The sequence below is a fragment of the Pan troglodytes genome, chromosome 11 (assembly GCF_028858775.2).
Source record: "Pan troglodytes isolate AG18354 chromosome 11, NHGRI_mPanTro3-v2.0_pri, whole genome shotgun sequence".
Lineage (NCBI taxonomy): Eukaryota > Metazoa > Chordata > Mammalia > Primates > Hominidae > Pan > Pan troglodytes.
In genome coordinates, this window is record NC_072409.2 from 51,726,204 (window position 1) to 51,751,177 (window position 24,974).

Consider the following 24,974-nt stretch of genomic DNA (forward strand, 5'->3'; position numbering starts at 1 on the left):
AATGGTGCGGTCTCAGCTCACTGGAACCTCCACCTCCTGGGTTCAAGGGATTCTCCTGCTTCAGCCTCCCAAGTAGCTGGGGTTACAGGCACGCACCACCATGCCCAGCTAATTTAAGACTGATTTCTAGAGTACAAAGATAAACCAAAAATGTTCTTATATTTCTTGGATCTTTAGAGCAAATATTCACGAGAATGAACATGGGGAGAAGACTAGAGATGCATTTCTGCCTGCGTATACGTTTACCACTGAATTCTTATTATATAAAGTTACTCACACAACGGGACTGAGATAAAGACTCTTAAATGTGAAAACTCTGCTGTAAAATGTAAACAAAGACAACTAGTTGGATATCCCTTTTTCTCATCCACAATTTGGCTGGTAAATACACTCAGGCTACATTAGTAAAACACAGTTAAACTGCAGCAGACATAGTACAATAACATCTTCTCAACACTATCATATTCAGATGGACCCACAGAACATTGTTATAATCTCTGTGATCTTTAATTAGTCTCTGTAGCCTGGTAATCCCGAGAACCTTTAGGGTAACACCTCGACCCCTGGCTCCTGCATTGGAATTGTTTTGTAATGAAGGGACAATGGCTTTGCTTCTACTAATGAAGAATTCCCTTTGTATGCCTCCCCATTCCTCCTCAGCAGACCTTTGCCTGTAGTAGATGCTCAGTCTACTTAAAAATTAATTGAATTAAGCTTAAAAATGAAAAAAAGACCCAGTCTTGTTTTTCATTTTTTGTTTTTCTTTTTTTTTGAGATGGAGTCTCGCTCTGTCTCCCAGGCTGGAGTGCAGGAGCTCTATCTCGGCTCACTGCATGGCTCCCGGGTTCACACCATTCTCCTGCCTCAGCCTCCTGAGTAGTTGGGACTACAGGAGCCCACCACCACTCCCGGCTAATTTTTTTGTATTTTCAGTAAAGACAGGGTTTCACCGTGTCAGCCAGGACGGTCTCCATCTCCTGACCTCGTGATCCGCCCGCCTCGGCCTCCCAAAGTGCTGGGATTACAGGCATGAGCCACGGCGCCCGGCCCCCAGTCTTGTTTTAAGAGAGATTTCAGTCTAACGCATAAATAAATCAGCAAACAGCTACTGACCTGGTATACAAACGGCCTTGGCAGGGACTTAAACCATTTGTTTAAAGAGTAATGAGCCATTTACATGATCAAACCCTTTATCCCTAAGTGCAATTTCTGCTGTGTCTTATGCCTAGAAACAGGAAATGGGTTCTAGATTATGGGTCCTGGGTGCTGAGATCACAGCTTTTGATTTTTTAAAAATGTTATATACGGAAATTGACATAGAGAACAACAATTGAATAATAGTTACCAGTCATTATATGCTCACTGTGTGCCAAGCATGGTGTAAACCACTTTCCACATATTATTTTATTTAATCTTTACATCAATAGAGTTAAAAGAGTGTTATCTGGCTTTTGTATCTTAAGAAACTAAGGTTTAAAGAAAACTTAAATAGTATCCCCCTTCTCCCTCTCCTGCACCCACCAGAACCAAAAATATAAAAGATAGAGTGAAGTTAATGTATCTCATTTTGGACCACTGGGCATCCCTCCTCATGTGATGCTAAAGGGATTTCAATGACAGGACCCTCCTCCCGACCACATGAGTAGCTCATCGGATTTGTTCTCTCAGACCCTTGGCTGTTGTCCCTAAAGTCATAGGGACAGCAGTAATGTGGGTGAGTCACCCAAAAGCAGCATCTTGAGATAGTCTATAAGTTCTGTGCTCTCAAACCCTCAAGGCTTCCTTGAAGTTGAGTGGGCAACTCATTATTTCTTCTTCTAATTTTGTTAGCCACCCAATATCTTTCCAACAATTGCTTCATTCTTTACCAGACTGTATTTACGTTGTATACATGCAGACAACCACAGCTGATAACGTAGTGACAAAGAGTACAATGAAAGAAATGTGGTTATCATACTGAGATGAGGCACAAAAGAAGTGGGATTCCTATCTGTGATCTGAGAGGGTTGGGAACCAGCCCATGTGAGCACTAAGAGCTACTTCTGAATGCACAGGATGAATTAAAGCTACAGAATACATGCGGAAACCTTGGAGTTTCCAGCCCGTGGCATGGAAAACAACACCACACATGGCTTTTCTGTGAGTGCTGAAAATGTTTCTTATCTTCTTAGAGTTGAGATGATGGAAAGCCAAAACCCAAAAGACTGATACTGTTGTTCACTGACTCCAAATACCAGTTAAATCCTTGCAAAGTCTATTTGCAAATCTTGTCCTTGATCAGGAAGGAGCAGAATTCCCAGAACTGGAACAGTGGCATCTGGAGGGAATGCAGAACCTGGAGAAGCCCCAACTTGATACCAACTCATTTTCACAAGAAAACAATAAAGTGAATCATATTCTGCACCTATTTTGCATAAAAGAAAATATTTTATAGACAAGGAAAATTTACAGGTTTCACACTATAAGTGGCAGAGCCAGAATTCAAACCAGAAAGTCCTACCCAAAGCCCATGCCTTTAACCAGGGTTCAGCAAACTCTTTCAGAAGTCTCTACCAGGGGGACTCTACTCTGCCACTGCAGTGCTAACACAGCTATAAACAATATGTAAACATATGGGCATGACTGGGATCCAATGAAACAATTTATGGACACTGAAGTTTGAATTTTACAAAATTTTTACATGCCACTAAATATTATTCATTGATTTTTCAATGTAAGTTTAAAATGTAAAAACCATTCTTAGCTTGTGAGCCACACAAAAGCAGACATTACTATAGTTTGCTAACTCTTGCTCTTACACTGCATTAGCAGAATCAAAGCCAATATTTGCAAGTGGATCCATGATTCCTTGAAAATATATCCATGAAAGGCTTTTTCTAGATAAAGGCAGCATGCGTTTATTCTCTGGCTTATGAGCAGTAGGGTCTCATTCTGTCAAGTGATGGCAAAGCATACTTCTAAATTGTTCATGTAGGCCACATGTGCAGCTGTAAACAGGACAGACAGTTAGGTATTCATCTAAAAAATGAAAGAAGATCACGTTAGAAGAAGGAACTTGAGGGTTTGGGAAAAGCACCCATGCTGACCTGAGGCCAGCTGGAATGGAGATTTCTGCCAAGGAACTAAAATACAAAGAGCCAGGCATGTTTACTTTGAATCCTATAAATGATTTATGAGAACTTTAATATGGCTACTGAGTATACTTGTAAGCTTGTTAGACATTTTATTTTTTCTGACCAGGGAAACATTTGTAAACTGAAGACCCTGATGTGTGAGCTCAGATTTCAGAGTCAAAGGTATATTTCAGCATTCTGGAAGTTCCCCTCTTACCCATCTCCTCCCTTCTGCTATTTTGACCAATGTCCATTTCTCCATGGTCACCAAAACTCAGATGTTACTAATATAAAGAAAGACTCAGTCTTTACTAAGAATTCCACATCTTCTTGCAAGAAAGGCAAAGAAGGCAAGAATGGGGTGGAGATGGTGGTCAGAAGCAACTCTAGATTTGGTCACAGAGGTAAGATACACTCAACCGGTATGCAGACAGAATCTTATTGCCATCTTCATATAAGTGGCTGAGAATGTTGAACTTTTTAGAAAGCCAGCCCAAATTCACCACATTTAGGTTTATTACAGGATAGCAGCTGAAAAGATTTGTACCCTCCATCCCCTGTGAACCACACCTTGCGATTCAAGAAAAGAAACTGGAGAGGTAAATGTCTTCCTTTGATTCTACTCCATTTTTGTTTTATTTTCATGAGTCTCTGTTTATAAAAGAATTTTAAAGATACATCCTCACAGTTTTGTTTTGTTTTTTTGAGTCAGAGTCTCGCTCTGTGGCCCAGGCTGGATGGAGTCAGGTGGTGCTATCTTGGCTGACTGCAACCTCCAGCTCCCAGGCTCAAGCGATTCTAGTGCCTCAGCCTTCCGAGTAGCTGGGATTACAGGCATGCTCCCCCTGCCCAGGTAATTTTTGTAATGACAGGGTTTCACCATCTTAGTCAGGCTGGTCTCAAACTCCTGGCCTCAAGCGATCTGCCCACCTTGGCCTCCCAAAGTGCTGGGATTACAGGTGTCAGCCACCACACCCGGCCTCATTTTCTATTTACTAATTTATATGTGGAATAGCAGAAAGGAGTAGAGATAGAAAGATAAAGAGTATTGGCTAAGAAGTATAGGGTTAATAGAGATATCAAGAACTGTTCAAGGGGTTTGACCACTGAATTTCTACCAGGCATTCAGATGCAGAGACAACAGAGTTTTCAAAGTCCTTATTTTCAGAAAGCTAATCTAATGAAGTAGAATAAAATATGTACAATAAATGATGATGTTTTAAGTCCAGACTAGCAAGGGTACACTCTTTTAGCACTGTAAAATAAAAGATATGAAGATCTAATACTGTTTTTGTTTGTTGCCATCTAGATATTTTCCTAAAGCCCAAAACAATTTGAGGACCTCTTTCGCCATCCCTCCTAGAGCTTCAGAATCTGAAGATCCATGCTCCTATCCCATCCTTTGTAGGGGTAATAGAAAATTATTATCATTTTCATCAAAAACTGGATACAATAGGGAATGAGAGTTTGGGGGAGGGCAAGGGATGGCAACTCTGGTCCTTGGGTCAAAGTGGCCAGCTGCCTGTTTCTGTATGGCAAACAAGTTAACAGGGGTTTTTTTACATTTCTAAATAGTTGGAAAAAATAAAAAGAACAATATTTTGTGATGTAATAATTATATAACATTCACATTTTAGTGTCCATAAGTAAGGTTCACCAGAACACAAATGCCCGCATTTGTCTGTACATGGTCTATGGCTGTCTGGCACTGCAACAGCAGAGTCGAGTGGTCCAGCAGAGACCACATGGCCCAAAGCCTAACGTCTTTACTCTCTGGCCCTTTGCAGGAAAGGTTTGCCAACCGCTGGGTGAGATAAATAAAAGAGATAAAAAGAGAAAGACCGAGGAGGAGAGAAAAGAGCAACATGAGAGTAAGGGGCCAATCCAGGGGCCACTTTCATTTCTGACTGTGAGACTACGTGTAAGGGGAACCTGAAGAACCAGGAAGTAACACCGGTGTCCTCAAAGAGATCAGGACAACATGGATAAACTAGGAAATCCACTTGTGAATTTCTCTATGGAATGCATCATATTGTTTAAATCCAAATTAGGGACAGACTGAACATTCTTTGCAATTCCACCTATGTGCTGCAGCAGCTGACAGGAAGCCAACTTTGCCACAGATGAAACCTTCTCTAAAAAGTACAGTAAGTCTGTGTGTGTTTGGGAGGAAGGGGTGCTTATGTGACAGATGCAGATTGCAAATGCATTTTATTTTAATTATTAGTACAAATTTGTGGGCTACGTGAGAAAATTTTTACATGTATATATAATGGGTAGTGATCATGTCAGGGCATTTGAGGTGTCCTCACCTGAGTACAATACATTTTTTATGTATAGTTATCCTGCCCTGTTATCAAACTTTAAATTTATTCTTTCTATTTTACTGGCAAACACATTTTTAAAAGGTCTGTAGTGGGGAGTGAACTGATGCAGATGACAGAGGCTTAGCTTTTTATTCTATGTGCTTCTGTAGCACTTAATTACATTCATGCCACATAATAATGTTTCAGTCAACAACAGACTGCATATTGATGATGGTCCCATAATATTATACTGGAGCTAAAAATTCCTATTGTCTAGTGACATTATAGCTGTCATAATGTGCAGCACACTACCTTTTCTGTTTAGATACACAAATACTTAACGTTGTGTTACAATTGCCCACAGTATTCCATACAGTAACAGCTTGTATGGGTTTGTAGCCTAGGTGTGTATTAGGCTATACCATCTAGGTTTGTGTAAGTAAACTTATAATGCTGACACAATCACAAAATTGCCTAATGACACATTTCTTTTTTTTTTTTCTTTTTTTTTTGAGACAGAGTCTCACTCTGTCACCAGGCTGGAGTGCAATGGCACAATCTCAGCTCACTGCAACCTCCGCCTCCCAGTTTCAACTGATTCTCCTACCTCAGCCTCCTAAGTAGCTGGGATTACAGGCGAACACCATCATGCCCAGCTAATTTTTGTATTTTTAGTAGAGATGGGGTTTCACCATGTTGGCCAGGATGGTCTCAATCTCTCGACCTCAAGATCCACCTGCCTCGGCCTCCCAAAGTGCCGGGATTACAGGTGTGAGCCACCGCACCCAGCCTGACACATTTCTTAGAACATATTCACACCATTAAGAAACAAATGACTGTATTACAATAAGCATTTTTAGTAATTTAATAAAACAATACAAATTGAATGTAAAAAGAAAACATATGCACCATTAAAGAATTATAATCACAAGTTTTGCATACTCAAAGATAATGAAAATCCCTATTTGACTATACAATAAAAAGGAAGTAGAAGAGGCAAATCAGGAAATGCTTTAGAAGAACATGACATTTTCAATAAGCCTTTGAGGATCAATAAGATTTGACAAGGTGAAGAGGGCATCCTATGCCAAAGAAACAAACAAAGGCACAGGGGTGCAAGGGCTCCTGCCCATGGTGAAGAAAGGATCTCCCCAGACGGTCTTCAGGCTTACTGACTTTGGAAATGGAATGTATTTGCAAGGTTGAATTAGTGGTATGGACAGATACACTTCAAAAAATAATCAGCTATAAGGGAATGTTTAATTACTTGCCATCACACATTGTAGCTTATAAGAAAAATAGAAAAAGGGAGGTAAGAACATTTCTAGTATGCTAATATAGATGCTGAAGATATTGCACCATCTTGAAGAAATCTAGCCACACTTGCTTACCAATGCTTTGCAGGACAATAACCAAATGCAAATCAATCCAACAACTTTGATTTCCAAATCAATTAGCAGTCATATCTTTTCTGATGCAAACAAACATGAGCAAAGCCAGCTTCCAGGTTTAATAGAAGGTTATTTTGCTTTCCTATTCACATGGTCTACCAGCACTTCTCAACCACATATCGAAATGTTGTTTCTCAGACCCTTCTCTAGGCCTGTCAGATCAGTATCTCCACAGGTGGAGACTGAAAATTTTTATTTTTATTAAGTTCCCAGGTGATATTTACAGACTAAAGTTTGAAAACCTCAATTCTAAAATTTCCACAGCCTTGTTTTATAACCTCTATGGTTAATAATCCTGCCAATGGCAAGTTGGAGCATCTGGAGACCTTGCTTCTAACTTGATCTTTCCAATCAATAGTAACTGCAAGTTATGGAATGTAAGGTCACATTCTTTCTGGCTTGTGAGTGCTCCATCAGGAGCTACATGGACTTAGAATCAGCAATGTTTCTCTTCTTTCCCAAACCTTTCTCCTACAGTTTCTAAGGAAAATAAATGGAATAACATACATAAAGCTTTCAGCACAGGGCCTGATACTTAGGAGATGGCAATAAATGCTGGCTGGTTTCCTCCATTCAATTCATCTCTTAAATCTCATAGTGGTTTGTCTTGAGGATTCCCAAAAGAATGGTGGGGAATTATTGCAGGTCCTTAAAATGTAGCAGCAGTGAGTGACTCCAAGGCTCCCAGACTCTTAGATGCTTTTCCTCTAGGTCTACGGTTGAAGACAACACACTCTTCGTGGTACTGACAGTTAATGGCTCCTCACTTACTTCTATGCTGTCAACCTTGAGCTATTCTCTTTTCAACATTTGGTCAATGGTGGAGTCCATGATTCCAGTGGAATCTAACCCTGAGGTCAACGCTGGGGATGAAGCAGGGATGTGAGAGCCTGGAACCTGCCTTCCCCCATTGTCCCCTCCACACACTTCTACATGCATCAAACTGGGGCCCACCAGGGGCCCCAGTTTGGAAACCATTCTCTAAGTCTTGGAGTGTGTTGGAATCTAACTGATAGAAGAAATGAGGTATGAAAGTTATAAAAGCCCAGATTCCAGAGCATTGGAGAGAAAGCAAAGCTCCACATGAAAAAAATAATAATCACTTGTAACTACAATGCTTTCATTATAAAATGAATATTTAAAATAAAAGTAACCTAATTATATTATTAATGACTTTGAGAGAAGTTCTCACTGACCTCATTGCCCTAAAACAACTGCTGCCGTTAACTACTTGGGACATTTGGAAAGATGATAATTGTCAAAAAGGACAAGTGTAGAATCATACAAAGTTGAATAAAGTTCCCAAGCATAATAACATATCAAAGTTATGCTATAGGATGAGAGAGCTATCTCAGGGATGCTCTATCACAGAATGCAAAGAAACTGGGGCTTTCTCCCAAACCACTGGACCTCAGGATCTGAGGCTGCTTCTCCAAGTATGGCCAGGGTCCTAAAGAAGGGCAGAGGGGTAGGAAAAGGGATGGAGAGAAGGAGAAGAGGGAAGGAGACAGACAGCCCATTGAGAGAAGAGAACTTCAGGATGGCCAACAGAGGTGGGCTCTGCATGGGTTACCAGCCTCTCAACCAGATGCCTGTTTGTCATCAGCTAATTGCAAGACTTACTCTCTGGTGCAGAATTGGACTTATATACTCTCCAGTACTTATTTTTGTTTTGTGTTGTTGTTTGCTGTTGTTGTTGTTGTTGTTGTTTTGAGACAGGGTCTTGCTCTGTCACCCAGGCTGGAGTACAATGGTATAATCATAGCTCGCTGCAGCCTCAAACTCCTTGGCTCAAGCAATCCTCCCACCTCAGCCTCCCTAGTAGCTGAGACTATAGGCACGTGCTACCACACCTGGTTAATTTTTTAATTTTTTTGTAGAGACGGTGTCTCACTATGTTGCCCACGCTGGTCTCAAACTCCTGGCCTCAAGTGATACTCCCACCTCGGCCTCCAAAAGTGTTGGGATTACAGGCATGAGCCCCCACACCTGGCTCCCTCCCATACTTCAGATACTTGACTAAGAAGCTACATAATCAGTTTCACTGTCCTTTAGCAGTTCCTGGCACCTTTGGCATAAAGCCCTAATTATTTAAGGCAGCTGGTAAAGTTCCTATTAACACATCCAGACTTGTTCCTTCCCAACCCTTTCTCCATCATCACCATTCTCCCCCTAACCTTCAACATTTACAGAACATCTTCTGTATGTCGTGCTAAAAAGACTATGTGCCCAATGCTGAAGAATCACCGGTCATCAAAATGTCCACTCAGGAATAGCCACCCTCTGACTCCTTCAAGGCCTTCACTCATGTTATCACACTGTTCCCTCCACCTGGAAATTTCTTTTCCCCTCCTCTGACTAGCTCTAATTCTTCCACCAGACAGGAGCGTAATTGCTTCTCCCTTAGGAAGACTTCCCTTAACTGACTAAGCTAGCTGCTTCATCCATGCTGAGGGAGCACATGCCCCTCCTCCAGGCTTTATCACAAAATTTCATGCTATTACTTTCCTTTTTGGCTGGAATAGGACAAGTGGGAGAGGAGAAATTGTGTTTATGATCCAGCCTTTGTCAATGGGGGCCATCCAAGGAAATTAAGCCCTATAGAAAACGGGTGACTATTTTCTCAATCCTGTTGTTACCAGTTAAAGGTGTCCAGGTTCTCAGCGTTTTTGAACAAAAAATTGGACAAAATGCACAAACAAAGCAAGGAAAGAAAGAAGCCACAAAAGCAGAGATTTATTGAAAATGAAAGTATACTCCACAGAGTGGGAGCAGGCCTGAGCACAGGGGTTCAAGGCCCCGATTACAGAATTCTCTGGTGTTTAAATACCCTCCAGAGGTTTCCCATTGGTTACCTGGTGTGCACCCTATGGAAATGAAGTCATGGCCCACAATCAGAGGCTGAAGTGAAGTTACAAAGGTTACACCCTACGCAAGCATCTGATTGGTTGTGGAAATCAACCAATCAGAGGCTAAAATGAAGTAATAAAATTAACTTCTATGCAAATGAAGACTTGGCCGGCAATCAGTCTGGTTGGTTGTGGAAAGCAACCAGTCAGAGGCTGAAGTGAAGTTACAAAGTTACATTCCTATGCCAATGTCTGGTGCAGAAAACAGCCAATTCGAGATACTTTCCATTTTCTATCAATTCGAGATACTTTCCATTTTCTATCTGCCACAGAGAAAATGGGTGTGTGTCGGGGCGGGGGGTGCTTTGCAAACGGAGTAGCCTCTGGTCCTTTTGTTAGTTAGGTGTGGAAAGTTGGGGTTTTCCTTTTGATTTAGTTCTAAGAAGTCAGCTCAAATCGGCCTTAGGTTCCCTGCCTCCAGACCCTATTCTCTTGCTTCACTCCCATGGATACCATGTAGCCAGCATCTTTCTAGATGGGTAGGAAAAACATTAAGATATACTATAGATGCCTTGGGCATTAGGGTTCAATTCTCTCAGAGAACCCCATGGAGAAGGGCCAGCTATCCACCCACATGGTGTTTGACACACAGTAGCTCTCAGTCAATGTGTGTTTAGTTCAACTAAATGACTAAGGTCTCCAGGTTTGGGGGCAAGGAGAAGGATTCACTGTGTCCTCACCAGTTTATAGGAATAAAACTGGCAAGGAAAAGAAGAGCTAAGCTTTAAAATGCTGGATAGCCTAAATGAGCTGTGATTCTTTCAGCACCAAATATGCATTATGTCCACAGGTTCCAGGCCTGAATGACTTCTCACCTCGCCTTCATTCACTGTCAGCTTTTACTGACTAGGTGCTTTTATGACTTTCCCTTGCAGATACCCCTGTTTCTAATTAGAGCCAGGGGCCTGACCCCTGGAGAGCTGATAACAATTTTGCCCTTCGATGTACCTTATTGGCTAACTGGAAAAGGCAGGTTAATGGTGTCTGCATGGAAGGTATATTATTAGAAGTGAGTCTGTGAAGCAAACTCCCCGTGACTCTAATCTTCAGAATGCTGACTCCTGAGGTCAGTAATTGGGCACCACAGAATTCACTGGAGCAGCAGGCCTAAGCCTGTCTTCAGACCTCTTTGAAATGCAGTTCCTGAGGTCAGAGAAATAATTGCTTCATTTGAAGGGGGTGGAAAGAGATGAGAGGAGAAAAAACAACCTTCATTATTTCTCCAATTTATCAATGCACCATGTTCTCAATATCCTGGTCTAATTAAAATAACACAGGCTGCTTGAGAAACTCAATCATTTCCACAGTGATTCTTGTCAGTTTGCTCCTCCTGCCAGCTCAGAGATGCCTAATGGCAGATAAGCCTGAAGCCCGAGACCCCCTCGCTTAGCCATTAATTCAGCGACCAGGGTGCCATGATGCTCATTAAAGTTCTTTACCCCTGTTATATGAAAACTCTTAATTAACAGGGAGGATATTTTAATGTCAATGCTTTGCAACTTTCCAAAGAGAAATGCCAATGTAATCAACCTGAACCCTTGACCACCCCTCCCAAGGCGAATCTGCCCTTCCTCTCAAACCCCAGGGACTGATTCTGGACTCCGTACGCCATCAGAAGAGACTCTGCATGCCTGGTATTGGCTCTCAGGGAAGGGCTTGAAAAATGACTCAGAGTTCAGCCACTGTACTGCAACCCTGGTAATCTGAGAAAAGTTCCAGGCAAGATCCTGAGATCCACCTTTTGTGCTCAAATGCCATTAAAAAAAAAAGGCACGAAGAAAAGGGAATGTTGCTCTGTTGCTCCTCTTTCAACTGACTCTGCACATCTCCTGTAGGCCAGACTTAATTCAGCCTCACAGAAAAAGAAAAAGACAAAAATTAGTGCAAAAGGGATGTGAAAGGAATAAACAAAAATTCACACGTTGGGCAAAAAAAGAAGCAGGGGAAAAGTTAAAGAAAAAAAAAGACTCAATCCTGCAATTGCACCAACAGTATCAAGTTCTCCGGTCCCTGCAGGAGACCCTGCATGCACCCTGCGGGAGACCCTGGTCTGGCCCTGGATGGCTGAGTGTACAGCACAGAGGATCCACTGCAGAGGCAAGGGGGTGACCTCTGGCCTGGTCGCCTCAGGGACCTGCACCATGGATCTTTAATCCAAGCAGCTTTGGAGGCTGGCCTCTGATTATAGCTTCCATACCCATGCAAGCTCCCCTCTGCTCTAGCTCCCCACATTTCCAGTATGTTCCCAGATTACCACTCTCAGAGCCAGAGCTGAGTGCTTTGTAAGACATCAGGTCCTTTGAGTTCCTGCTCCTTCCGTATCTGACCCAGAATCTATCCGACCAGCCACTGAGATGGCTCTTGTGACTGGCCTTGCTTGCTGGTGAACCATTAGCCCTGGTAGGGCAGAAGATCTCACTTCTGGCACCAGCCAGCATGCTTAAGTGGTGGGAAAATAAGTTAAGAGATGACATGAAAGGAAGGGTTGTGGATATAAACCAGCTTCATCTGACATAAGAAAATATTTTAAAATAAAAGCTGCTTTTCTTCCTGTACCCTAATATGCCAGTGTTATAAGTGTTATTAAGGTAATTTTAAAGATTGTTTAAAATTTTCCTCTCTTGTTTAGCTTAATTGCAAGGCAGATGCAAATGTCCCCTCTTGCTCATCAGGTCACAGCAGAAAAGTATTAGAAAGGAATATATCAAAGCTCAGAGGCTGGAATTTTAAAAATGAGATTCAGATGTGTCTATAAATATGACAGGGAGATGCAAGGAGACCCTTGAAGCCAGTGTGGGCAAAGCATGCCTGGAATTTGGTCTGTGACCTCACCTGGCCATTTGCTTCATTAAATCTCCTGCTTTCGGGCACACATGGGTCTGGGGGTCAGCCGGTATGTTTTCATCCCATTTACGATATGCAATATTGTTTGCTCGCCTTAGGGGCTGCTGAGCCTTCTGCCTCCTGCTCAAGTGTCATGACTCAGCCAAACTGAAGAGGCAGGAAACAGAGCTGGATGGATCACTGGTTTGATCTCAAGAGAAAAATCCCTTGTTGTGACTTCTTTCAGAGGCAGGAGATTGTTGGAGGCTGGGAGGAGGGGGCATGAGGTAGAGTCAGAAAAGGCCAGGAGGCTAGTATTTACTATGCTTCCAGCCTTGACTCCTGCTCCTGTATGCCACCTGCACATCCCCACACCTATCCTGCTTCTGCATGCCACCTGCATATCCACACACTTATCCTGCTCCTGTATACCACCTGCACATCTGCATACCTATCCTGCTCCTGCATGCTACCTAAATGTATACTCATCTCTCCAGAGTGAATTTGAAAAAGTGCCCAGGAGTGAAACGCAAGGAGATGGCATAAAAAAAACCCAGCAGGTATTCTAGAGGAAGATGATTCTAGGTTCAATACATGGGTCTTCCCCTCGTTAGTGAGCTGTGCTTAGCCAAGTGATTTGGCTTTTCTGTGCCTTGGTTTTCTCATCTGTAAAATGGGAATAATAATATTCATGTGTCATAATTTCCAAAAGGAACAAGTACAAAAACACAGGCAAAGGGCTTGGCATGGACAATTGTTTGATTATTTTCTTTCCTCCTCCATATCATCTACTATAGAATCATCAACTGTGGGGCAAGAGAAGACCTGAGAAATATAACTATATTCTCTTAGCAACAGGGAGCAACAGAAGCAAGAGGAAAGATGATGAAATCAAGCCTCTTTAGCCTAAGAACCACTAGCAGTGAGAAGAGAGGTTTGGGGTGAGAAAGCAGATGCATGGAACACTTGCCCATTTACTTCCAAAAACATTAAATCCCTTTTCACAACTGATCACTCAACTGAGCGACTAAGGTGCTCACTATCTGTTGGAGTTTGTTTTCCAAAAAGCCTGAGCACTCATGGAACTACCTTATGGGAACTTCCTTAGGGATGACCTTGCTTAATAGGTAAACCTGCTTAATCGCCAACCAACAGGCTCATCCTCTACGGGTCCCAGGAGTCCCCCTTCCTGTGTCGTAGCCTGTCACCATGTCACAAAGTCCGGCTCTCCTATCTTCTTTCTGGAGGTGCAGACTTTTGCCGTGAGGTCCCTGAGACGGGGAGAGAGAGAGAGAGAGAGAATAAGAGGCCCCACTCACTCAGGCTATGGCCCAGCTCTTGCTTCATCCCATGCCAAAGAGGACTTTCTCCCCAGGATGATCAGCCCTAAGGGTCTCCATTCACTTATCACTCCCTCTTGGCCCAAGGGCACTTAGCAATCACTAATTATACTAGTCCAACTTCAGTATGTTCAGGAATACTCATTTTCATGCATGACTACGTGTAGTCCAGTTTGTTTTTATACACTATCCTCCTGCGCAAGTGAAGGATACACTGCATAAACTTCCTGAAGTCCTCTCCATCTCAGCTCTGGGTCTCCTGAACATAACCACTCCAAAAAGAACCCACACCGTTTCCTAAGAACAGACAACAGAGACTTCTCAAGTTTCATGACTGCAATGGAATTGGCAGTTGGGGTGTTTTCCTTCCCTTTCCTTTTATTCCAGCTACATAGAAGACAGAAGACTTTTTCCATGCAGCGCTCTGCTGGTTTATAGGACACAGACAGTGTGGGGGACAGGTCTTGATAGCCTTCTTTAACATGCCTCCCCTAAACTACTTTATCTCCCACTTGAAGGAGAAAAGTGAAGAAAAAATAACCTTTCTTCAGAATCTAAGTTATCCATCTTTGTAAGTGTTATAAATGGGGCAGAAATGGACAGTGGAAAAGCCAAAATGTAAGTATTTAAAAGTACCTTCCCACACTCTATTGTGTACTACACTCTGGAGATACTATGTTTTGTCCGAGAACCACCACCTCCAAGAAGGAGCTGTTTGTGCTCCACAGATGGACTGTCTCCTTTACGGAATCCTGAATGCCATATGTGTCAGAGAGCCAGACCCAAATTCACAAAAAATTATCGGTGGATTTAGGCTCTTCAGGTCCGGACCATCTCCCTTCGACCTGCATCTTGTGGGCAGGCCTTCAGACTGCAGTTAGGTTTAGATTTATAGAGGATTTTTCAAGATGTGTCAGGATTTTTCTTGGGTTTCCTTTTCAAATAAATCCTCCAGCCTTGAGTCCTCAGTGTCTGAGTCGGCTCAACTAAAAGCATATTCATTTCTGTGGGAATGTTAGAACGAAGAAGGAGGGGTGGAGGTCGGGGTGGATTTTTCTTTCTACTCACAGCTGCCTCTAATCTCAGAATCCAAATCCCCAAAGCTGATAGATCATCATTCAAGTTGGTTGAATCCAGGGCATCTTGGCAACATTTCAGATCTTTTGGCTGGCAGAAGTTGTAAGTTCTCTCATGTTCACTGGGATTTGATACCACCTTAAACAATCTTTTAGATGAATCATTTAAATTAAAATAAACTGAAATAAAATATTTCAGTGACTTAAAAAAAGAAATCATGTTTACATCCTCTTCTTCCTACCATGGTTCAAAAGAAGAACTTTAAAGGTTTCTTGCTTGAAGTAGCCCTCTGGGTGAGCCTTTAAGCAGTCATGCAGTGCAAAATGAATTCTGCAAGATCTTGCATAGTATGTTGAGTATAAAATATAAATATTTTGGAAATCATCACTGATTATAGATGCATAACATTATCTTGCTTGACTGGCAGAATGATATTTGGTGATAGAATACACCCTATTTTTAGAAATAAAAATTCTCTCAGAAATACTAATCATTTTCTCAAACATTTTTCCTGTCCCAAAACACCTGATAAGACACATTCTCTTCAGTCATAAGAGCTGGCATGGATTGGGGATAAAGGAGAAAGTGGGTGTTCCATAAAGGAGGTAATAGGCTCTGCCTATCATAACCTGCCAGGAAGACAAGGCAGTTTTCAAAAGCCCCAGAGGACAAGGGGATGTGCCCATCTATCCTCCCCAGCAGCTCTTCCTTCCTGCCTTTGAATAAAACACAAAGTGAAAATATTCACTGCCCCCAAAACAACTAAACAACAAAAGGCTGCTGAGGCATCTACCACTTACAACAGACCCTTAAAATGATCATTTACCCAACCATGCCACATTTACTAGGAAGGGCTGCAAAAAGTCCTTCACACCACCCCATTAAGGAATATAACATAATATATACATCTTAGTATAACTGGACAGTAATTATTATGGTTCTGCATGTGCTATTAAATTTAAAATATATTTGCTACTTGTTAGTGATTACAGTTTATATTTATAAAGCTAGTTTAACAGCTTCTACTAAGAATATATATAATTTTTTTCTTTTCACTACCACTTTTTCATTTGTTTCCCTTACATGCATCCTCTATCATTTAACCAAATTTTCATGTAAAACTGTTAGACAAGGAAAAGTGAAATGTTTTACTCCCACTATTTTCTCAGAGTATCCTAAACACAATAAACATAAATGGCCTAGATTTTTTTAAAAAATGTAGACTATGAATATAATAAATCATCCATTGCTTAATAGTTTTCATTTAAATCACTTGGAAATAGTTTTATGCTGCCTCCTACCCTCCCTTTACTCCAGAGAGAAAAAATAAAAGCAAATAAAATACTAATCATGGCTGTTAAGAGTACAATATACAGTCAGCCGAACCCCCTAGAGTGTGAACCAGTAAGTTTAAGTCAAGTAATCAAGTTTGCAGAAGATTTCCCAAATTAAAAGTTTGACTTAGACCTTTTATTTCTGAAGAGACTTATTTCCTGTTCTCATCTTATTTCTTAAGCTACCACCAGAAAAGAAGTTGAAGGAGTCTGTGAGAGAATTTCCACTCTACCCCAAATAGCACAGTTTTGGGGTAGCCTCATTGTCGATGTGCTTGAAGCTGCATAACCAGGGAGGAAGCATAGTATCCACTCATGTGTTTGTCATTGAGAGGAAAACTAGTTCCATATGTCCGCGCACACACACCTCATTTTGTGTCTGGCCTTCAGACAAGTAACATCACATAGCAATGTCAAGGAAACAGGGACATAGCAGTCTGGTTTTACTTAAACCTATGTACAAGAAAAAATACATTTAGATGACCTATCCAAAAGGTGTTTTGACTTTATTCCAAGTGGCCAATAGAACTTGTGCGAAATAAGTCAATTTTGTATCCCCTAAAAAATATGAACCATTAATATTTTCAATTATAAGATTTGTTTTAATCAAGTGTTCAAATAAATCTCCAATGAGTTTTCTCCCTTCTTTCCTAGGTTAAAAACTCATGTGTCCAAGAAGAGAAAAAGAATTCTGTTGAATTCACTATTGAAGTTTAGAAATGAGAAGAAAGGGATGGTGTGCTGCAGGGGGAGAGCTGAGAAGGAATGCCATTAGAACAGAAAGAGGAATTTGGATACAAGTACTGGAAGTCACATAGCAATTTGGGAGCAGGGTTCTTAAACACACATGCACATAGACACACATATACAACCCTATTTAGCAACCTGTTGGGATTACTCCATGAGATTCTTATTCTCGCAGCTCTCAGACTAGGCCCAGTTATAGGAATTGATCATAATTCATCTACTTCAAGCCTATTTATATGATTTGCACAAGTTCACAAAAATTTTGCCAATTTGCCTGTGAAATGCACATGTCAATTACCCTTCAATGGTTCAACAACCCAGCACCCTGAGCTCACTGGCATCTCACAGAGCACTGAGAGACTTTGTCTTCAGTCCACCCCAAAGTACCCCAGCCCTGCCATCAATAATCACACAAATGAGTTTCCTCAGAGTCAGACAAGGAGTGTCAGCAGTGAATTGTTGGGGAGATCTGGGAACTCCCCATGGCTCAATGGGTGTTCCCGAATTTCACTCTCCAGGCTATCACTTTTTCCAAGTTTCCTTATTGCTCTATTACCAGGAAAAAAACAGGGTGTTGAAAAGAGCCAGGCTGCTCTCACACCCCAAATGACCTGTAGCAGAGGCAGCAACAGGCCAAAACATGCACAAGAGTGAAGATGTTTTTCTTCCCCAGATTTCTCCCTGCTGCTTGTGAAGTTGGAAGCACTGTTGCTGGCTCAGTGGGAAGAGGCAACAGTTGTCTTGTGCACCTGTGCCCTAAATCTCCTCTACTGGTGATGAGCCCTTTACATTGCCAGGGATGCAATTTCCCCTCCCTCAAGTTTCTCCCTTCCAATAGAACTTGTGTGTATGAAAGCTGAATTAACCACATTCTGACTTCAGGAATGCAACGGTCTCTTTCAAAATGTTTCCAAAACAAGGGAGCAATGGCAGCTATTAATCCAAGAACTTAGATCCAACAATTCTCTCCAAAAATACAAAATAACAATTTTCAGCCCAGCAAGAATGTATGACAAGTAAATTGATTTATGAAAACGCATTAGCATTTTACACAGAAAAAAATAAAGATTTCTTAAAGATAAACTGTATTACTTGCAAGCTGCTTACTTTCAGCCAACTATATAGGAAAATTGCCATGGATTCGCATTTTATAACTGAATATGATATATTAAAGTAGAATTTAATTATAATTAGATATATAGCATTAAATTAAGGCTAGAATTCATTAATTACTATATTATGGCTAATAATTTTAATCATATTTAAAAAGTTATTCAAAGGCATAATATTATTATTGTTGGTTCATTTCACTACTGATCTCCACCTATGGCCTTACCAAATACAGAGATGGCGATGTAAAATTAAAGCATCCTAGTTAGAACCCACAAAATAAATGTCCCACATGGCCACATACCCATTTTGATTCTTTTTATATATAAATCTAATTTGATTTTGGATGTTGGGCTTTATTGTCCATGTTTTATTACAAAATTTTAACTAACATGATACTGACAAAACTTTTTCTTCTTAGCTGTAGATTGATTTGATCAGCTAAAAGGAAAGTGGAGGAGTGAATCCTTGGGTTTAAATTGTGAGGAAGTGAGGCACAGTCATTACGAGACAGCTAGGGTGGAACATTACCAGCTGTAGCTGTGTGACTTCAGGCCAGTTACCACACTGTTACTCACTTTCCTAATCTATACAGTGGGAATAAAAATAGTATATCTCTCAGAAAGTTTTAGTAATGATTTCACAAATTAATATATATAAAGTTCTTAGAACAGGAAATACATAGCAAGCACACAGTAAATCCTAACTCCTTTTGTAACGTACCAGAATTTTCAACCTCTTACTGGATTTTTCTATTTGACTGCACCTCCAGGTCAACACATCTAAAAAGGCATTGTTCCTTTTCTCTTCAGGGCAGCTCCCCTCCCAGCTTCCTGGGAAATATAGCTCAGGGCAGTGCTGCTGCCCCCGTTCGATAACCATAGAAGTGTCACCAACTCATTCAAGCTGTCACCAAACCTCTTGATTCTTCCTACAACACTGGTTGCCTATGTCAACTCCTCTCCATTCCAGCCTCCACCTTCCAATGGAGACCCTCATTACTGCCAACCTTAGTATCCCCACAACTTTCTTGGGAGCTCCTCACCCCCAGGAATGCTGTCTTCCTGTTTCTCAAAACAATGTCAGCTGCATCTTCTTGAAAGGCCACTGCCATGGTGTCGCCTTCAATCTTGATTCTGGCATAAGGGCCCTCTGCAGTCTGTCCCCAAATGACCTTCCAACTTTGGCTCTCATCATTCCTCTAAGCCAATCTATTCCGACAGGCTACTCATCCAACACCTGGGCTATTGTGGAGCATCAGGTGCAAGAAGCAGAGCCTCTCTCGAGGTGACCTCAGTCAATGGAGGCATAGAATGGGCAGCCATGGGTAGGGAATGTACCTGGTTCTGTGTACCAGAAATACAAGGTCAGGACACCATCTCAGCACCAATGCTGCTTTGCTTCACAAAGAGGCTAGAGAAAATGTCAGTACTGAAGACATACTTATACTGAAAAATCATTCGTTGTTTGTCTGAAATATAAATTTACCTGGACATTCCATTTTATTTTGTTCTTGGGTGGTGGTTGTTCTGCTTCAGCATTTTGTGTTTGCTAAATCTAGCAACCCCGCCACACAGACAACCAGGAGGACATTAAGGTCTTTGGTTTACAACAGCAGCCTCAGTGTCCCAACAAAAGAAATTACACTGTCCAATGCCTGCAGGAGCTGGGTAGGCAGTGTGAATGTGTGCAGCAGGGCCTGTGTGGGATAACGCATGATGACTCACACTCATCTCAAGTGTGGGGGTCCCCCCGGGGAGCAGTGGACATGTAATACACTGGTGTGCACTACACATGCTCCATCTAAAGTGAGTAGTTCCTACTCACCTCTAGCTATTGCTGCAATCAGGGATGTGGCAGAAATATTCCAAAATTTCCCACGTTTGAGATCTTCATATTTGAAAACCTTTGATATTTCAATGCTGGCAACTAATTTAATAATAAAATATTGTTCTGGCAACCCTATGTGGATGGACCAAAAAAGGGGCACATTGGCCACCCCAACCAACCACCCTGCGGGTTGCGACCTCTGCTTTGCAGCAACAATGGAGGTCAGGCCTCAACTGAGGATAGGTGCCCTGTGCCCCAGCCCCAGCCTTCATTATGGTGGCTCAGCTGCACTTCTGCTCTTGACCAACTGGCTCTCTTGGTGCATCTTGATTTAAACTCTTTGAAAGACAGGACCTGATTGGGCTGGCCAGTCACCTTCCAGCATGCATCAGTCTTAGTCAGACTCTCCTAGGTCTTTGGCCAGCCTAGGGAAGGGTGCTGTCTAATCTAATCCACCGTGCCCTTATAAGGTCCAGACAGTTCCTCTTTCCACCGTCTTCTGTCCTACCACAAAGCCCTCCTACATGCCCCCTCTGAAGTCATGCCTCCCTCTCCTTCACCACCAAATTCACACCTTTACACACTTCAGATCTCAGCTCAGTGCCATTTCCTCACAGACTCCTTTCCTGGACTCTTTGAAGAGGTAAAACGCCATCACTATAAGACCTGAGCGCACCCTGCAGCCAAGGTTGCTACTCAAAACCTTGACTGGTACTGTGCAGATATTGACCAACCAGAACCTAGGCCCCATTAGAATGGATGCTGGGACAAGATCATGGAGGCTTCCTTCTGGACCAGGAATTAACCACTTAGTACTAACACACAGGTAGGGGGAGCAGTCCCAGGGGTACTGGAGACAGGGCTTGAAGGGTCCAGGACACAGGGGAGTGGGCGCTCTGGGAGCCCATGGCAACAGCTCTACAGCTGTATAACACCCCTCCCCAAAACTCCGTAGCTTTAAACAACAATTGATTCTTTCTCACAATTTTTCAGTCTGGACTGGCTTCAGCAGGGTGATCTTCCTGCTCCCCGTGTGTTTACTGGGGCAGGAATGTCCAAGATGGCTTCCCCAATCACGTGCCTGGTGTCTCAGCTGGGGTGGCTGAAGAGTGGAGACATGGCTGGGCATTGCTGCCTCCATAGAGCCTGTCCCTCAGACCAGCTTGGTTTCTTCACACCATGGTGGTCTCTGGATAGTTGGGCTTTTCATATGGCCAATGGCTTCTAAGAGGGTAGAAGTAGATCTGCCCGTTCTCTTAAGGCTTTGGCTCAGAAGTCTCAGTGTCCCTCCAGTACGCTGTTCAAAGCAATTCCCAAGGCCAGTCCTGATTCAAGGGAGGGGAAAGACTTCACCTCTTGAGGGGCAGAACAGCATTGTGTGTACAGAGGGAAGCAAAGTGAAGGACGGCAGAATACACATCAGCCATGTATGTCCCTCTCCTTCGGGTCACTGTTGCAATTTTACATTTGTTTGTGATTTATTTGAGAAGAGTCTCCCAGATGGCAGGGACCGTGACTACACATGCTCACTGCTGTATCTCTCGTGTCTAGCATGGTGTTGATCACATTGCAGAATTTAAAATGCATTTGTTGAATGAACGAATATCCCCTTCAAGATGCAGCAGCCACAGTCACATTGAACTGCTTCAGAGACTGAAATGCTTCCATTTTTGTGTGGTGAAAGTTTGATAAAGGGTTTTTAGAGGGAGTGGGATACAGAAAGCTTTGATTCAGCGTTCTTGCTGGCAGAAGACCTAGTTTTGCTTGAAGGCTCTAGAATGCATATTTTGGCACTGGATCCCAGATGTCTGTGGGAGGCCTTAGGGTGGGGGAGAACTGAAGTGAGAGAAAAGGACTTAATACAATAGGATTCCCCCCATGCCTCCCGTTTTATGGATGTTCTTAGCACCCAGCACAGATTTCCTACAACTGATAAAATCATCAATAACAGGAACCACCCACCAAGACTTGCTGGAGCAACCGCCCAGGAAGGCTCTCCTTAAGCAAGAATTAAGAACTTCCTCAAGTTTGGGATGCTTAGTGTGGGGTAAAGGTTGTATTTGGGAGGCAGCCTGGGGTAAAGAAAAGAACAGAGCATCAGAAAAACTGGGTTTCTTTCCAGCTTTCCCATGCACTAAGGAATAGCCCTGAATAAGGCACTTCTCCTAGCACCAAATCACCTTCCAAAATCCTTTGAGGGCTCAGCCAGCTTCAGGTCTAACGCTCTCCTGACGCACTTAGTTAAGCCATGCTCTGTCTTGTAATGGGATATAAAAATCCCACCCTTCCAACCTCTTTGCTCCCATCGGTAATGCCCCATCTTCCTGCCGATCCAACCTGGAACAGTGAGACTTGTCGTTGATTGAGTCACTCTCTCATCTGCCACATCCACTCACTCCCCAGGTGTTGAGATGCTTGCCTCCTGGGTCTCCTACCTCCCACATCCATTCCAGGCCTGCCGCCTCTCCCCTGTCCAGGTCTTCCTGGATCGCAGACATGGCTTGGTTCCTGCCATCCCTGATTCCAGACACCCTTGCCAGAGGGCGATCAGGATGAAGCTCCTGAGGTTGGAGTTCCAAGCGCACTCACTTGCCTGGGCTCCTTTCCAAGGCCCAGGAAGAGGCGAGCATTTCACTGACAAGGTTACATGTTTGTGTAAGATATTTTAACCACCGTGATTGTGACCCCTGTCATTTTTCACCCGTTTCCCTCATGTTGAATGGCGGTGGGGTGTCTGCAGGTCTTTTATGATATGCTGATAAAGGGAAGTGGAGTTGGTGATACATTCAGTTCGGGTTCAGTGGAACATGTTTGTGTGGTTTACTTAAAGGTGCCCGCATTGGTTGAAAGCAAATAGTGAGGTTTAGAAACTGTTTTGATTATACTCAGAACATTTTGGGGAATAAAAAGCAGTAATGCAAAGAAATTATAAATGTTTGAGATGATGGATATGCTAATTACCCTGCTCTGATCACTATGCAGTGTATGTATTGAAACATCACTATATACCCTATAAATATGGACAATTATGGGTCAAAAATAAATAAAAATTTAAAATAAATAAAATTAAACTGTATCTCCTAAAAAAACCCCTGAAAACTCACATGTATTCCTACATTTAAATCAACTCTACATAATAACAAATAAATAAATACAAAACAGTAATACATTAGGAAGAAAAGACAGATTTTGAATAAAAGTGATAAATAGGCTCTTGGATTATTTGATAATTTGATTAATAATTTGAATCATGTGGACACAATGGAAACAATTTTAATTTCTTGCTGATTTGGCACAAAATACCAATGTCAACAAGTTTAGCCCAAACCTCATAATACACATTACAGTGAGGACATGGACGATAAAATGTTTGATGAGTGTAATGATTGAAAAGAGTATTTGAGATTAGTCAACACATAAGACAGCTTGAAATCTGAGAGCTCTTACAACTCATGTATGAAAGAAGCTGGATGGAGGTTTGTGCAACTTTAGCAACAACCCTAAATCTTTATCTCACATTACCCCCAGGAAGGCATCAGGCTGAAAGGAACTTTCTTAAACCATCAATTTTTTTTATTTGATTTACCATGTCAAGGAAAAACTGAATTATATTTCTATCGTGATATAGAAGATGATATGCAAAATCACTGTCATGTGAAGAGACTTTTAAAGACTATATAGCCCCTGCCTCAAATAAAAAGCAGGAAAAAAGTCATAGGAATACCCCAGGCAATTATTTGAAAAGTCATTTTACATCTTTAGATTTTTTATGACATTTTACCATTTTTTTATTTTGTAATTTGTTATGGTTTCCTTTCTCAGTCTATGAAAATATTCTTTTTTCATTCCTAATTTTGTATTTATAAGTTTGTATGCCTTTTCTTAAAGAGGACCCTAAAGTACATGAGCAGCGAGCCATATAAAACCTGAGCTACCTTGCCAATAGTCAATTCCCCTTCCTTTCTCCTAAGAGAATACAAATGTATTCAGGGACCCACTTTCTTCTGTCTGACCTTGGGTTTCAAGGGAGGTGGTTCCAGCTGTACTCCCATAGGACCCCATTCCCCTTCCAGTAACTGCTTTAGGCATACACATGTGGTGTAACTCTGGGCGATGAATAGGAAGAAAAGTCTACTGGGGGAGTTGGTGAAAGGTTTGCTTCTTTGATTAAAGCTTTATATTTTTTATTTTTGTTTTAAAAGCCACCCAGGGTGGAGTGCCCTATCTTTGTCATCTGGACTTTGTTGTGTTTGGATGTGATTTCTGGAATCGTAGCAGCCATCTTGTGACAGGGAGGACAGCCAGCCTCAGAACAAGCCAACCAGCAGAGAATGATGGAGGGAAAAGAGCCAGCCCCAGCCCCACATTCAGACTTCTGTGTGAAGTAATGATATGTTTTCTTTTTCTTAAAGCCAGTTGAGTCAAAGTTTCTATTACTTGTATCTCAAAGCTTCTCAATGGATACACTTTCTCTCAAAGCTCTCCATTGCCTCTGACAACCCTCTTGGGGTGATTTTTTTTGCACAGTTAAAATAAGGGATGATCAGAGAATGATTTCACAAATCACATGGTTTGCCATACAAAGACAAAGTTTTGCTTTCATTCATAAAGCTTAAGAAGAGAGTAACAAGGACAAATCTCATTGAAAATATACTCAATAGACTTTATTGTGTACCATTATTTTGTACATGGTATACGTTGCATACTGTACTGTATATATAGTGTGCAGTGTACATTATTGTGTACTATTAATGTGGTACAGTAACCACTTAGCTTCAATTTTGTTAGAGTCCAATTATTAAAGTCTGGTTGCTCAATGACGATAGATGCAAGCCTCGGTGGAATGTAAGTCTAATTAAAGTTTGAGGTGTAGCTTTATACAAGAGGTTCTTGGAAGAGAAGGCTCAATCAACACAGTGAACAACACAGTGAAG